Below are 17,844 nucleotides of genomic sequence, written 5' to 3' on the forward strand. Positions count from 1 at the left end.
GTAAACAAAGAAAATTTATGAATTCAGCAAACTGCTTCTCAGCTCCGGGTCTTTTAATCATGCAAACATGTTGTTCTTTTTGCAGGCTGGCCATGTTGGATTCAGCCTTGGAGATTTATTGATTCAACCGAGGCTTCAATCAGTTTTGCCTCTGCTCTCAGTTAATTTATGGCTGAAGCAAGGATTATTGAATGCTCATGTGAACTGAAGACACAACAAATTAGTACATCCAAAAGTCATTTTTTAAAAATGATTAGGGTATTTTTTAATGCTTTTTTTTTTCTGAGATAAATATTGAGGTAATAAATTAAGTTCTGAAGATGTTTTAAAACCATGTGACATGTGTTATTTAACCTCATAACACAGGCCAGCGTAATACATAAACGAATGTCAAGCTTGGCTCAGACAGCTTTATTAGCATCTAATCAGTAAAGAATGTTGCATCAGTGTAAAAGTGAACTTGTTGGCTTTTATTTGAATTTGTTGGATGAGGTCAGAGTCCTTTTAGAAAACTTCTTTCCCCGTTTTACCGTAGGATAACAGCATGTCCTGACATTTAAAAGACGTGACATGCTTTTGAGTTAATGAGGCTCGACTGGAACAGAAGGCATCGTGAAACTCCCAGTTTTACTGAATCGTCTGTTTTGTCCTAACGCTGCATGACTTTTTCATTACTGCGTAAAATCTGAACAGGAACATTTCTGAAAATACAGTTTTCCAGAGTACACTCATGAAATCAAAGCCACGTGACACTCTATCAGTATAAAGAGCTTGTGAGGATGTTTATTTCTTCACATGTGGAGTGCTATCAAAAAGAATCAGCTCTGTGCTGAGATCAGATAACATACATACATATATATATATATATATACATATATATATATATACATGCACAGAGGAGACTCATATATTTAGTCACACTATTACACTGCACAGTCCAGTTTTCCATGACATGGTCTAATTATTGTGTGACAAGCTGATTATTCAAAATTTGGGCGATATGGCCAAAATCTTCTATCACAATTTAGGTAATTTCATATCTCAATAAAGATATATATATATATATATCACGATATAGCATGTTTTCTGGTAATTCACATCCTCTAATGTCTTGTTTTGTCCCCAACTCAAGTATATTCAGTTTACTGCCATAGAGGATTAAGAAACCAGCAAATATTCACATTTAAGAAGCTACAATCAGAGATTTTGACATTGTTTTACTCAAAAAATTACTCAAACCGATTAATTGGGTATCAAAATAGTTGTCAATTGATTTAATAGTTGACAACTAATCAGTTAATCGTCCCAGCTTTAAATAATATTAATAACTTAATAACCTGAGTCGTTGTACTGATAAGTTAGCATCAGGGGTGTTTAAGAAAGGCCTCCCATTTTCTATGTTGGCAAGAGTGAGTTCCTTCAGTGGATGTTTAAGTCCAGCACCTCATGTACGTCATGATTTATTATCTAAGTCTGTTTTTGTCACATTATGTTTTTTGTCATTACACCAAGTGTAAAAAGTTTTTGTGGTATTTTTACTTTTTTCTTGAATTTTCTGCATTTCTTCTGTGAATTTTGCAAGGATGACAAGTTACTGAGATTTTACCTTTTAATGGTGTGTATTTTGTTTCTTGTTTTCTCTAATGGTGCATATTTTGTTCCTTGTTTTCTCTATTTTGTTTCTTGTTTTCTTTAATGGTTCATATTTTGTTCCTTGTTTTCTCTACTTTGTTTCTTGTTTTCTTTAATGGTGCATATTTTGATTCTTGTTTTCTCTAATGGTGCATATTTTGATTCTTGTTTTCTCTAATGGTGCATATTTTATTTCTTGTTTTTTCTCTAATGAACCCACATTAGAGAAAACAAGGAACAAAATACCCATCCTCCTTGGATGGACTGAATTCTGCTGATTCTGCCTTAACAGTAGTCTCTGTAAGGAGGACAAGTTATTGAGATTTTAACTTTTAATGCAGCATATTTTGTTTCTTGTTTTCTCTAATTTGTTGTAATTGTCTTTGATTTACTTTATTAGATATTTACTTTCCAATATATGGTAATCACACTAAACCTAATGTGTTGTCTCAATAATAATCCATTCTGCTCCAACAGTAGACCCTGGCAATGGGTCCACCATCCAAATAAACATCATTTCTATTCTGTATCTTGAATTAGGTGTTACACATGTTTTCTGACTATCTGTAGGACTAGAAAATGCATTCCTATCAGACTTTTTCAGCATGCTATTTTTGGAAAGGAAAGCTTGTCCCCCCGATCTCTAAAGAAAGTCAAACATTTCTCTGTCAAAGAGATCAGCGACGAAATGTTCCACAACTGTCTCTGCCACCAAGGAACACAGGGAGAGCAATTTACTACGCTCACCAGTCACTCTAATCTTCAAAGGATGCTGTTATTGCAAGCGCTTACATCGCTCTCTATCCGCGCAGAGTTTATCCGGCCCATCCTGCCAGAGTGTGTCAGGTAAAGTGCTAGATTACAGCCTGTGTCAAGAGAACTACCCCCAAAACGACAGCGCTTAAAATATTGATGCCGCCATTTGTTTTGTTGCCTGAACACCTGAACACTTTTTACCATATTTTCTTTTTTTTTTTAAAGGGTGGGAGTGGTAGTGATACAGTGATTTCCTCTCCATATCCGCTTGACACCGGGCCTCAGGGGCGGGAAATCTGTCAGACCGAGCGCATCTGCGCGGCGGTGCCCGATGAAGCGAGGGCCCGCTGTACTGTAGCCGCCACCGGACGGCGTTTTTTTTTTTTTTTGCTCCATCCTTTAAGAGATCAAAGTCAAACTCCAGCAGAGCAGAGTGGTTGTAACCACAATGCATCAAGGGCATCGCTCCTCTTTGCCTAATTGTGAGGTGGTTCAAAGGGGAGTGAAGCTGCTTGGATTAGATTGTGCTGCAGGAGGGGAAGAATGGAGGTGTAGCATCAAGAGGGAGGAAGAGACAAAGAGAGAGATACAAGTGGGTTGACAGAGGGTGGAGGTGGAGGTGGTGGTGGGGAGGTTGGAGCTGAGAGCGGAACAGAGGGGAGGAAACACAGAGCCAAACTTTCTCCCTTCTGGTGCCAGAACATTTCATTCTATTGTCTCCCCCCCACCTCCCTCGTTTCAGTGAGCCTTGCCAGTCACAGTCCATTGCCCAGATGAAGCTTTGGGCCAGTAGTTTGGAGAAGATATGACGCTACCGCACACACTCGCCTGCCAAGTTTGTGATACCGGTTTTGCCAAAAATTGCCACTGTATTATTTTCCTGGTTTAATTTTGTTTTGAGCAAACAAGGGCAGTGACTTCCACTTTGGAAGGTTCTGCCGCATTAATATTTCGAAGTTGCGCAGGCCAAGAGAGCAGCCAAAATATAAGAGACGGAAGTCGTAGGGTTATTTCCCTTTGTTCACTATGTCAGGGATTTTCAAAGTGGGGTCCAGGGACCCAAGGGGGTCCATGGCACTCCGTCAGGGGGTCCCCGAAATGATATGCTACGATTTATAAAATTGTGCTGTATCATTAATAAGTACATCCAGATAGGGACCATTTGCGCCAATAAAACAAGCATGTCATGTCCATTACCACCCGTGTTAGCTTTGGGCCAATAGAAACTCTGATATGATTGTTACACATAAAGTCAATGAATCATGGTACATGTCCACAGCCTCCGTCCTTTCCACGCTTCCCATTCACTATCTATGTAAGCAGCTGTGCAATGCATTCTGGTAGCGTGACGGCTCAATTCGAGAGACGGGACGCGACGTTGGCCGCTCCTCATTTGCATAAAGTTGAGGTCTAGGCTACTTTATGCAAATCACGAGCGTCCACAGCAAGTCGCCACCAGTGTGCTCTAAATTCGAACTGTAAGAAACCAATAAGCTCTACATGAGCGGAAAATAACAGAGAACAGTGGTCAGTTTTTTAAATTTTCAATCAGAGTGCCGATGCATGAACGAGCACCACTCGTCCGTTTTTTTTCGTGGGCACTTGGCAGGTATATGTAAATGTCTCTGTATATTAAATCCAAATTACATGTCAGCTCTGTGGGCCCATGTGAGGTTGAGATGAATACAATTAGTTTCACATCAGTAAGGCATAAATAATGACTCTCTCCCTGGAACAAAGCGAGCGTCTTCTGTCAAAACGCTGTCGTACGCAGCTCTGGATCTTCCCTCTTTATTTCCATGTGTGGGACACACATATTTTTTTTCCTGTTGATATCCTTGTTCCAACAAATTTCATCAATCATTTTTTATTTTATTATACTGATGTTAATGAAATGTAACTATTGTAAATGTTCATCATTTGAATATGCTTTGACAATATGTACAGTGTTACATCATGCCATTAAAGCCATTTGAATTGAATTGAAATACTGTGTTATTAGAGTGAATATTATTTCTCCATACACTCACATCATCATTAGTTCATGTCATAGCGTTGGTTAATTTAAGTACCATTTGTGAGATAATGTCCTTTGTGTGTGTGGGTGGTCACATTACGTGGGCGTCAAACGAACTCATACATATAAAGTGCTGTTAACTAGCTACGGGGAGTACTGCTTGGCCTGTGAAAACACTTGTATTATGTCTTCTTTGGCTCTGGAGGAACTTTCTCAACACCAGTGGGCAACTCCGGGTCTGAAAAGTGAAGCCAATGTAGAAGTGCCTCAAACTTGCATTCTTTCTAATTTACCAGAATGGGGCGAATCCTCTGGTTGCAAAAAGAAGTCTGATTGTACAGAAGTATAGAATGAGAAAATGAGCAAATTTGAAGATTACAACTTTATAACAGAAAACTTTAATACCTCAAAATATTTGCAAAGCTTTTCAGACTAAATAACTCTTTTGGTTGCTTGCCTTTACAAGTGTAGTGACGTGTGAGATGAGTGGTAGCCGGATCTAACCTTCAGCACACTGACTGCTTAATTTAATCATGCAGGTACATAAGGTATTAACCATTACATGAGTAACTCTGGCAGTAGCTTTATGACACAGAGTCTAGTTTATTGTTGTTCCCTAGCAACATCCTAAAAGCCACTTTGCTGCAGAAAGTACCTTCGAAAGTAGATCCATTACCTGGGTATATACTTTATTTCTGTTATAACTCAATTCATTTTTCAGACATTGCTGTGAAACTAGAAAAAGTTTATTTGCTGAAACAAAGGCTTGGGATTTCTGAGAGCCCAAATTGTTAGGTTACAAATGTAAAAAGTGGCAGGAGGAGTATAAAAAGAATACAAAAGGGAGATTCAAGCAGGAAAAAAGCACAAGGTAATACTTCCAAATACTATTATTTGGATACCGATGTTGTAAATCATCTGATTCTATAACCAGCATACAACAGCTGCTGCTGAACAGCACCAGTATTAGTCAAAAGAAGCTGTCAATTCCACATCACAACTTTAACCAAATCCATACATGTTGTCTTCTGGATTAGATTTTTCTACAGCTCATGTATTCTGACTCACAGCCAACTTTCATGTGTCAGTTTTTATAGCCTTTCATCTGCATCCAAAGTACATGCAGGTTGATGGCACAAAACTGCAATTTCCAGGACAAGATTTTATCTGATCTCATAAAATCTGATCTTGAGAATTATAGATCAAATGGAAATGAAAAGCTGTTGCCATATATGATGATGGGATAGACCATAGAATGTATATTGCCAGTTTGAAGCCCAGAGTTGCGGCTTATGGAGTGCGTCATGCTACCAAAGTTGTGCAGGGTTTTGCTGTTCACACTCTGGGAGCTCCCAGGGTGTCAAATACCGACGCTTGGGCGGTGGCCCTCTGCGTCTTGATACCGACGCACGATGAGTCTGTATGAGACGAGCCAGGCTTTCAACTAACTCCAATGTAAACCCATCCAGAGCAATATTAGAGAGTAATAGACCTGGTATAGAGTGCTCCAGGTATGACATATTTGTCAAGGCCAACCAGGAAGTTAGCATCGCCCTGGTTCCCTCAACGAAAAGCCAATGGGATTTTTTCCATTGGGATTTAGATTACTGCAGAAAATCGCCAGAAGTTAAAAGCTAACATTAGGCTATAAGTGAACTACCCCACGTTTGCATGAGCGTGAGTATACATGAGGCTGTAAAGGCGGACGAGTTGGCGTGATGATGTTTAGTAGTCTCATTTAGCCACTTCTTACCAATCGCCTTTTTTAAGACACATACAGGCTTCAAGATTCACGAGTGGGATATTTGTTGATGTATTTTAGGTCGTAGAACAAAACGTTAAAATCTCTCAAGCTTGTGTTAACCACAAACCTTATTTCAGGCATCTAACTAAAAACCTTTTCAACAAACCCATAGACTTCCATGAAAAGGGAACAGGAAGTGCAAAAATGTGCAGACCATAGCGTTATACCGACTGAAGGCTAATGTATTATTATACCTCTGCGCCAGCGACAGCCGTTGAAGGAGGCATAATAAAACATATGTCCGTACGTACGGACCATTTTCGTGAACGCAATACCTTAGGAATGACTAGAGGTCAAGGTCACTGTGAACTCACGTTCGTCCCATTCTCGTATCTCAGGAACGCCTTGAACATTTATTTTTCAAATTTGGCACAAACATCCACTTGGACTCAGGATGATCTGATTCAAATTTGGTGGTCAAAGGTCAAGGCCACTGTGACCTCACTTTTCACACAAATGTCTGATAAGACAAAATGATGAAATGATGACATTTTGGAAAAACATGGATGTAAAATGCAACTTGACTGGTTCGCGGAGGCAAACAACCGCAAGGCAGTAATTCTAGTTAATAAATGAATCATTTCCACAATGAATAACCACCTGCACACTCAATAGACAAACTGAATTTAGTGACTGAGTCCATAAAGACATGTGGTAAAAATGTATTGTCTTAGTATTTCTTGAGAGAAGTTGAATTGAAGTCAGTTGGCTGTGATGTTGCCCTGGGATGTCATTCAAGGACAACCCCTCAATCCTCTGTTGTCTTTCATTCAGCTGTCGTTGAATACACACACTTTTGAGAGGATTGTCTATACACATATACATATGGTGAGTGTCTGAGAATAAATATTCCACAGTGTGTGATGTTCACGCATCTCAATCACACATCAAAAGAAAAACCTCTCAGGGGAAATGGAAAAATACAAATAGACACGCTATAGTGATATTGATATTTGTTCTGCATTTCATTCTACACTTGCAATTTCTTTATCCGTAAAAATCATTTTTGTTACAGAGCAGGGCTTTGGCAGTTTGACAGTTGTCATAGCAAAGATAGATGCAGAGTAACCAGTTTATTAGGAGCACATGTCTAAGTGTGTTGATTAAACATTATGGTCATTTGATTTTATCATATTAAGAGGTGTTTCAGTATGTAAATATGGGCGAACAAAACATTACAAAAAAACTCTTAATATGACGCCTGTTTTATATTTCCAAAGTTATGTTTTCTTCAACCCGTTCCACTCAGCAATATAAAAAAAAATGGTAAAATGATAAGCCTCAAGAATTTCCTCTGGTCACGGCCGAACCTCAAACAGGACTGGATCTGTTCTAAAGACTGAATTGGACTCAACAGAGGTGGTCTTGCCCCAAGCCAAGAAACTAAACAGTCTCATTAAATTGCAAGAAAAAAAGCACAAAACACATAACCGTGAACTTTGCATTCCTTCTGCACAACAAGATGTTCAGCCAAAACAACAACAAAAAAAGATGTTCTGCCAATAGCACCAGTTGGATATGGACATTGGACACGGACACGTAAGATAAAACCTGTCTGAAGAGTTCACCTTTTCACATAAACTGGCCTCAAACTACCTCTTGGCCAGCTGACCACTGGAAATTTGCTCTGTGACACCTATTACAATTTGACATCCCAGCCTTCATGTTCTTCAAGATCTAATTAGCACTAAATCCTAAAACCACACACCGCCCTCTTCCACCCCATCACCATCACTGACTCATTTATTAATGATAAATGTACTTGATCCAAACTCTGACAGGATGATTAATGTGAGTAAGAATATGAGTATGCTTTATGCATGGAAGATTTTAGAGCGTTTTTCTGTCAACATAATTACATGACAATTCCCCCTCTTGTCGCTTCATCACTTATATCTACAAACATTTTAGTTTTCCATATAAAACTCTGCGGTTTGAAATCCAGTCATTTCTTGCAGTGATTGTATTTTAAAAGTTTGTAATTACAAAGAAGTTTCCTAAACTTACTCATGAATTTCTTATTTCATTACAGAAGAATTTTTACCTTTATTCTTGGGATTTATTCCCCCTAAGATACAGGATCTAAGATTCTCCTGCTGCGAGTATCACATATACCCTTAAGGGCCCCTGTGGAAATGTTCTTTGAAACACTTTTTTGATTCCTCACAACAGTTTTTGTATCACCTTGCAATACTTTTGCATTCTACTGCAATGCTTTTTTTTTACATTTTTATATTCAAAGCTGGCCAATAGTAAAGCTTTGCAGCACGCAGTGCTGTCCAGGACATTTTTTGGTGCTAGTGCTGCTGTATTCACACCCAGCATCTCCTGGTCATTCCCTCCACGGGCAAAATCATTGACAGCCAGTGTAGCGCAGTTTACAGTGTAGCCCTTGTTTAACAAGGCATCTTGTGCTTCTGCCCTTAAATTAAAAAGAAATTTAAAATTAAAAACCAGACAACTGCCAAAGTTACTCAAAGAATTAATGATGACAGCTGATATAATTAAGCCCCCAGGAAGAGCTCCGAGCTTTAAAGCAAATTTTACATAGTGGCAAAATCTTCCTAGTTTCCCAATTTAGGATAAATAAATCAATCTATCCATCCATCCATTGTGTTCTCGCTAGACCAACCTGAAGATCCGCTCTCAAAATGACTGTCTAGACCAATGAGATTGCAGGAAGGGCTCACAACAGACCGACAGGTATGACATAAAATGGTTTGTCGGGTTAAAGGCACATCACAGCACAAAGTCTTAAATTTAAAGTTTAAATTCCTCACGACGTTTGAAAAAGACCGATGCGATAAATAAAACATAATCACATTAATCAACCCTTAATTTACCCCTTAAAATACCTTCATCTAAAAATGTACGCCTGATATACTTAATTTGAGAAATTAAACCCCTTAAAAAAACTGAGCTTTTGAAATTAAGTAGATTTACTTTCACCTTGATTTACACATTCATTTGAAAAAATTTGACAATCCATTTATGATTTGTTTAAGGTGTTACTGAACTTAAATTAATCTCGGTTTAAGAGAGAAATGTTTTAATTAAGGGATGACTTTCATGTTATTTGATTAAATTTAAAACAGCCCTTAAACTCTGCAGATCATCCACTACAGTACCTTAATATACAGTCCATCAATGTATCCCTATACAATATGATTAAAACACGGTAAACATTTAACAATTCAGTTTTAATATTAAAGTTTCCTGATTCTTTCTCAATAAATCTGCAGAATTTAATTTTAAATTGTGGTAGAGATACAAATGTATTATTTTTCCTCAATCAATTTGCACTTCATCTCAGTTAATTGAATTCTTGCAGGACAATAGCTAGCGAGCTAGTTCCCTGCCCAGAGCATTGCTGTCCAGGCTTGTAGCTGCACTGCACATGTTTAGTTTGCTAATAAGCTACATTCCCGTAGTCTAGCTAACAGATATTGGCATCACGTGACAGACCCAGAAATTGGTTTGGTCACAATGTCAAATTGGTTTCAAAGTCCGGCGCTCTTCCTGGGGGTTTGGTAAAAACACGTGAGGTAGAACATATAGTTATTCTGATTTTTCATACAGTTCTTGGGAGGCACTGTAAATGCTAGTGTGTGTGTGTGTGTGTGTGTGTGTTTTGTAAAAATGTTTTCGCTTTTTAGGGGACCTGTGCTGTGTTGGCATATAAAAGTCATTAAATCCCAGACATTTAATAAAGCGTACGGTATTCTGGAAACACCAACTAACAACTGGAAACACTGGGAAACTGATCACTGACACAATGTTTTAATTACCATTTCACAGGTTGCTTGCTGGAAGGGTTACATCATCAGCACTGGAAAAAAAAGTTAAATCAGAGTATTTACAGCTGAACAACGTAGCTCTGCACGTCTGAGATGATTTTGTTTTACCAGCAAATTACCTCAATAAAACAGCAGGGGAAAGATTTCCTTGTCAGTCAACTCTACAGCTGACGTAAATTACATTTTTGGCGCATTAGGTGATTACCTGTTAATAATGCTCAGTGGGCATTGTTTGGCAGTGGGTTTTCCATCGCTCGAAACCAATTAGTAATGACTCAAGAATGGTTGTTTTCTTCCAACAGTGGGATCTGCAGTATCAGGACAATAAGACGTTGTGTACATAAATGAGTAATATTTATAGGCAGCAATGGACAACAGAGAATTATATGTTGCCTGTCTATTTTCAACCTTCAGAAATGACAGTTGGGATGTTTTTTTCCCTCCACCGTCACCATTGGAGGTTGAAAATATACAGTCATATAGACTAGTGTGGGTGTGTGCATGAACGGAGGGGGTTTAATAACAGAATGCATTATTTGAGAATGTTTTCTCGGTGAAGGCCAGACGCTTTGTGAATACGAGTTGGTATTTGATACAGTCAGGCCCAACATGATGTTTCGTTTTGAAATGAAAAAAGTTTGGGTGAATGAAAAAACTACAGAAGTCAGAGAATATATCCAATTCTCAACAAAATGGCCTTTTCTTTGCTGTTGACACTCTGCTATCAAACACGAGTCCTTCAAGGCGACAAGGTCTTTCAGTACAGTGTCTTTCAACTTTCACTAAAATGAATCAAGAAAGGCTTTAAATGAAAATGTATTCAGCATTGATGCATTTTTAATATCACATCGGACCTTTTGCCCTTATCATACAGACTACACATTTGTGGAAAATTACAAAACCTCGCATAGACTTCAAGTAAAAAAAAGCTTTTCAGCTATTCACAGGATCGGCTGCTGCTGTGCTGTCAGACTTTGTAATGTGTTCATATTTCATTTTAGTTGTTTTTTTTCATACATTGAATTAATAACTGTCAAATCTGGATTGTGTGAGGACCCAGGCGCTAGATTATGTTTGCACAGGACGAACAATACAATGTGTCTTGGATTTAAACTACATATTTTCCCTCTTGTAATACACACTCGCTATCTGTGGTGGCCCATTACAGTCTCATAGGGCATCAAATAGTGAAACACAACAATGAAAACCACAAACAGTAAAGCTTTAGATCACAGCTCATACATTACAGAGCCGCAAGAGAATGCTACCTATGTTAATGGTTGTGTAAAAAAAAAAACTGATACCCCATTCAAAGATGACTCCCCATTCATTTCTATGAAATGTGCTCACTGGGCACATATGCCGAAAAAGCGTTTTTGGGCCCATAGAGCATGCCCACTATAGACTCCTTCTGCAGCAGTTGAAAGCGTGGCACATTTGGCATCTGGCTGTGCTGGCTGACTTCCTGTTATCTCTCCATACACAGTGGGGTAAAATAAAAAAATAAAATAAGTTAAGCATATGTCTCTCCTAGACTTTCCAAATGTTATCGGACCAAATGTATAGAATTCTGATGATACCAAGAGTAATTTTGTAATGTTTGTGATGCCTTAAAAAAATACATATTCAGTTTTACATCCGCTCCTTTTCCAATGATTTTGTATGGGAAAAAATATTCTTTGGTTGCCAGTTGTGCATCACGTGATGCTGCCGGAAGTTGCAATACAGTGTGTGGCCACAAAACCAAAATTGCCCATGGATGTATCTCTGTCTGATCTCCTTAAACCGTATACTCCAATCAAGACTCACAGAATAAGAAAAAAAAGAAGTCAGCAGGCCAGAGTGCCTTTTCTTATCGAGCCCCTTTCCTCTAGAATAACCTCCCTATGGACATCAGACAGTCTGATTCTGTGGAGGCCTTTAAATCCAATCTTAAAACCCATCTTTTTGCCCGAACTTTCAATTGGTTCGTTTTTCTTTTATCATACGGCTGGTGGGTCGGTCTCAGTCTGAATGTACAGTATATATAATTTAAGTGTAAGTGTCTCTCTCTCTTGCTCTGTCTCTCTGTCGCTCTCTCATTGGAATATACAAATACAATTGATTTGACCTGACTTGACATGTTTGAAGAGAGCTGTATCACTCACCCCTGCTGCCAATTTGTTCCAGTGGCCACTTGCAATAGAAAAATCCACCCTGTTCTCATTCCCAGGGCATCAAATACTGAGGCTTTATCACGCCCGTCGGTGTGTGATACCAACGCACAAGGCACCCTTTAGCACCAGTAACAGAGCTCTGCTTTTACATCCATGTTATGCTACATTCCTGCTAATTTACAAATCTTTGCATTAAATTAAGACTGGTTCTTATTCACAGTGCATCTCCCATAAGCAAACTATGTAAAAAATTGTACCAGAACCATTTACCCAAAATTGAATAATCAGAGCACTGCTGTCACTTTCCCGTTCCTGCTCCCTGCACAACAAATCTTTGTTTCAAAATAAGACTTTAAATGAGGTTCTTCCTCACCTGAATTCAGTTCATTTTCCCCGGTCTGCTGTCTGTTGCATATTTCTCTTCTACTCTGGACTGCAGCCGCAACATTCAGGAAAGTTTATCACAGGCTGACGCTGTAGGGTGTGACCGCTCCCCAAAAGTGATGGCAAAACATCTCAATTGCCTCAGAGTCTTCTATGAGTGACCCACACATCTTAAACGTCAATATCGCAGACGATCATGTTCATAAAATTGTGGGAAGCCAAAATCTTGATAGCGATTAATATTCGATTAATCGTGCAGCCCTACCGTGCGTTAAGTTTCACTTTCACATTACAATCACCTGTTTGTTTCTGTCCCGTGTTCACAACGTTCAGTTTCATTTTCACTTTGCAAACGTAGTAGTTCTTTTTCCTTAACCTAACTAAGTAGTTTTGTTGCCTAAACCTAAAGTGACGCCATGGGTAACTATGGTGGTTTTAATGCCAAAAATGAAGTGACGCCAAGCTGTGACAAAGCTGTAGTATGTGACGAGTTGGTATGAGAATGTTTTGAAAATTAATTTTCCCCATTGACCACCGTTATAAAAGAGGCATCTGTATAACTGTTGACACCTTGAACAACCTTGCAAACAAGGTTGATTTTTACTCTATCATAAATTTTTAATCCAGGTTTTATATTTGTAAATACACTGGGTTAAGTAATGCTACATAGTTCAGCCCACATACCCAATATTTACTTTGGAATTACCTTGAGAAAAGGGGTGAACAAGAGACAGTAGACAGTATGTGGGCAGTACAATAATGTCTGGCAGTACTTGGACTGTAGTAAGGAAGCATTCTCACACATTGTAATGCTTTGTCTTTATGGTAGTGTACTGTCAAAGTAACGGCCATCAACTTGGCTAGAATTCCTCACGCATGCATTTTAAAAAAAAGTCGGCAAAAACATTGACATGTCACTTGTTGAATTTCTGAATTTTATACTGTATGCTGTCCAATAAAGCTTGATTAAGTTTGTTTGTGAGTGTAAATAGTTGTATTTGACTCCTGTAGTTATACTGCAGCAATTTAAGGTTTCTCTTCATGCATGTAAAAAGGGTGTCTTGGATTTTGTCTCAAATGCTTTTAATAATAGATAAATAATAAATTCATCTGATACCATTAGAAACACTGTTTTTTTTTAACAAGAATCGAGCCGCACGAATGTGAAAATGAGGAAAAAAGCACAACAAGCACGACCAGAACAAAGAGATTATCACAATCCGACACTGCAGTCCTGCAAAATGGAAATATAAATGTGAATACTTCCAGTTTAATCCTGCGCCAATTCATAAATACCAGAAAAACCCTTTTAATAATACACTCTATAAACCTGTGTAATCCATTACTAAAGGTCTTTCATACTCAAAGGATGATATCCCTCATAATATCCCTTCTTAATTACGACGCACAAATATGTGACACTGGCTGTGATTCGTCCTCAGCCAAAACAAGTATTTATATCCAAAAGATGGTTGTAAATATTGGTGTCAGCGTAATAAAAGCAGTCTAATTATCCACAAAGAATGGAGGGGGGTTTTGATTTTAACAAATCTTTTCTTTGGTAACACCTCTAATGAGCTCCTTCCAGCCACTATTTTATTTTTAAACTTGGCTTTTTGTCCGTCTCGCACAAAAAACACATTTTGTGGTGTGCAAAAAAAGAAACAACAACCAGCTGTACGCGGTGAATAATGTGATATTCAAAGTAACAAGATGCACTGCGTGTCCTAAGATCTCCCTGATTAAAATAGACCGGCTTGTCAAATCTCCGAAATGACAACAAAAGAAAAACAGCCTCTCTTTCAAAAACCAAGTTCCACATTTTAAAAGCCACGATAACCGCAGACAAGACAATGTTTCTTCCATTTTATATGTCTGTCTTTTCACCTTCAGGCTGTCGGCGCAACCATTTGTCTGACCTCCAGATTATTATTCTTGAGTTCCAGGCTGGCTGGGAAATACTCCCCCCCTCCCTCCGCAACCGGCTTTGATGTGCCCCGAGCGAGACGCAATCCCAGAATTACTCCACTTGAGCTGCTGCAGAAAACTTTGGTTGTACTTGGCAGCTCCCAGTTGAGTAAATGTGAAGCAGGTTCAGATTTGATTCATCCTTTAAAAAAAAAAATATCCAAACACAAAACCACAGACTCACACACAGACATCTGCACGCATACACACACACACATACACACAGCGGCGTCCTCTTCACACTCTTCCTGTGCATGACACTGAGTTAAATTGAATCTTTAATATGCTTTAAGGGTCATCGGTGGCTGACTGGACGCGATAGCATCAGCGCTGCAGCTATGACACCACTGGGACGACTGGGGCGGCGGTGGAATCAGACTGGGCTAATCTGCCCGCAGGACTGACGCTATCGGCAGGCTCATCTCTGCTGAGAATGAGATCCCTCTCACGACCTTCACCAGATCCTTATCAGGCTCGGACAAAACACTGAGTGTGTGTTGGAGGGTGTGGATTGGCAGCTGCAGTGTGTGAGTCAGTGAATGTAAAAAGTTGGGGTTGTGTGTGAACTGTTGAGATTGTTAGGTAAGGCTTTTGAGTGGGCTATGTAAGAATGTGTGTGTTGGGGAGCCTATATAGTACCGTTCCATTACTGTATTTGCCCTCTACACTTTAATTGCCTCATTTCTATCACCACAAGAGCGATTGCAGGCCCATCAGAGCAATGGGCAACTCTGGAAAGTGAAGCCAATGTAGAAGTGCCTTAAACTTGCATTCTTTCTAATAAGCCAGAAGGGGGAGACTCCTCTGGTTGCAAAAAGAAGTCTGATTGTATAGAAGTCTATGAGAAAATGACCCTACTTCTCACTTGATTTATTACCTCAGTAAACATTGTAAACATTACTTTTTGTTCTCAATCGCTAGTTTCAAGTCTTCTTCAATACAGCATGATGTTTATTTAGTAAATTATGGTCCCATTTAGAGTCAAGTAGACCATAAAGCAGCTTTAGGGCGTGGCTACTTTGTGATTGACAGGTCAGTACCACAGCGTTGTCCGGTCTGGGAGTTGTCCGTGTTTTCATCTTAGAACTTTAACCCTTTCACAGTGTGTTTTCAGTTCATCAAAGTTCATTTTAACCTTTTTGGTCACCTAAAAAATGTTTTATTCAGTGTTCGGGTGTACTTAGCTCCATCCTCTCATGTCACTTCTAGTTGCAAATAACCAAGATGGCGACGGCCAAAAATCAAGATGAAGGCAGCCAAAATGCCAAAGTTGAGGCTTCAAAACGGCAGTTTCCCATTTACAGAGCCAGAGCTGTGTAGGAATACTGGATTGTTTTTCCACACACAGAGTGGGCAGCTGAATTTGGCATTATTAAAATTAAAATGACCAGTAATAATAGATTATGACTGAATTTTAATGAGAAAGTCTAATGCACCCACTGGTCTAGCTTAATAAATAGCATTCAGACATGACAGTGGTATCGATCTATTCATTTAACTCGTGAAAAAGTGTATTTCCACCCAGTTGGTACTCATGCCCACCCAATCAGAAGGCGTCCTTTTTTGCCTGATCATCCAGTAAATAGCAGTCAGCACTGTTTCAATTATCTGATTACGATCATAAAACAATTGCTACCTGTTTAGGCGACGTGATAGGTCTGATTTTTTGAGTGGCAGTGCATTTCACAAATGGCAGATTGCGAGCAGCTCCTCCTCTTTCAATCAGTGTCCAGCTGGTGTGTCTGATTGCTCGTGGTGATGGCAGCTGTTGAAAACACAAACAGAAAGCCTTGAATTTCAACTAAATAGTCCTCCGTGTTTATTATCTACATCGACCAGTTACATAAAAGATACTTCGAGTACATGGATGCATTCGGCTGAAAGTCACCGTCACTTGTTAAACCAAAACACCTGTGCAGGTAGCAACAGCAGCCTGAGGAGCAGGAGGAAGAGATCTCCACTCAAGTTCAGCCATCATTCTCAACCAAGACCTACGCCTGCTCAAGTTTCTCTTCAACAAGTGCCAAGTAATAACGACATGTAACATTATGTGGACCCTCGTCGCCCTACCTATAAGATGTAGGCCTACTGGTGGAAGAGTCTCTGCAACTGTCAGTCGTATAAAAACTGGCATCAGGGCATCATATCAGACTGAACTCTTTGTCCCTGCTCTCCTTTGAAAGACTCTTATGTCAGTGTTCAACACCAAGCCCCGTCGTCTCCTGCTGGAATCATCAAAAGTAAGCTAATTTGTAAATATTATTATGTATTGGGTATAGTTTTTGTTCAATGACCAGTTGGATTTTATGCTGATGTTTCTGCCAGGCTATGTTAAAGTGTGTTTTTTAACGTTAATGCAGCTGCTCTATCCATATGCTTGGTTAACGATGCTGTGTGATTATGTGGCCGCCGTGCCAGGCTATGCCATACTGTTAATGTTTTTCTTGTTGGATCAGAATCAGCTTGATTGGCAGGTATTAGTAGGCCTATAGGCTACCAGGAATTTGACTCTGGTTATTTAGAGCTCATTGTGCATACGGAAATAGAAAATAGAAAAGGTCAACGAAGCTAAACAAGAGTAAAGAAAGAAGATGCGTGCATGTGTCAGGCAGTTTCTGTAAATTGTAATTAACAATACAGTAGTGCAACGGTGCAGAGTGCAAATATGCTGGAATAAATATAGAATGATTAATGTAACAGGTACATGCTGTATGTACAGTATGTGCTGTATGTATACATGTCAGGTGCCTGTAAAATTACCTCTGATGATGATGATGATGATGTATAAGGCTTGTATGATTAAACTGTGGTGCATTCAGGCATGTATAGCTGTAATGGCCTGTTTTGGTTAACATACGTGTTTCAGAATCTATTAAATAAATTAGATGTTTAGTCTTGGACAGGCTCGGCCCACCTGAATTTCTCTGTGCCCATCCACACTTTGATTTCTGCCTACGCCACTGACTGGCACCTAGGAGGCCGGTGTGTGTGTCTTGTGTGTGTTATTTTGAAGTTGCATTAGTGACGTTTGTGATGTGTTTTTCGTACTTATCTTACATTGTTTGTATATATGTATTTTACTTAGTTTATGTATTTATTTTAAGTCCAACCATGATGCTTTTCCTAAACCTTACTAAGTGGTTTTGTTGCCTAAACTTTACTGTGACCATTATCGTAGTTTTGTTGCCTAAAAATAACTTGACCACAACGCATTTCACATCAACGATGTGGCGTTAAATGACCCACGGTTGAGTTATTTTGACGTTTTGTTAGTTACATTGGTTTTGTTGTTACGTTAGTTACCTTGGTTACGTTGGTTATGTTAGTTAC

The sequence above is a fragment of the Sebastes umbrosus genome, chromosome 18, assembly GCF_015220745.1.
Source record: "Sebastes umbrosus isolate fSebUmb1 chromosome 18, fSebUmb1.pri, whole genome shotgun sequence".
NCBI classification, from domain to species: Eukaryota; Metazoa; Chordata; class Actinopteri; order Perciformes; family Sebastidae; genus Sebastes; species Sebastes umbrosus.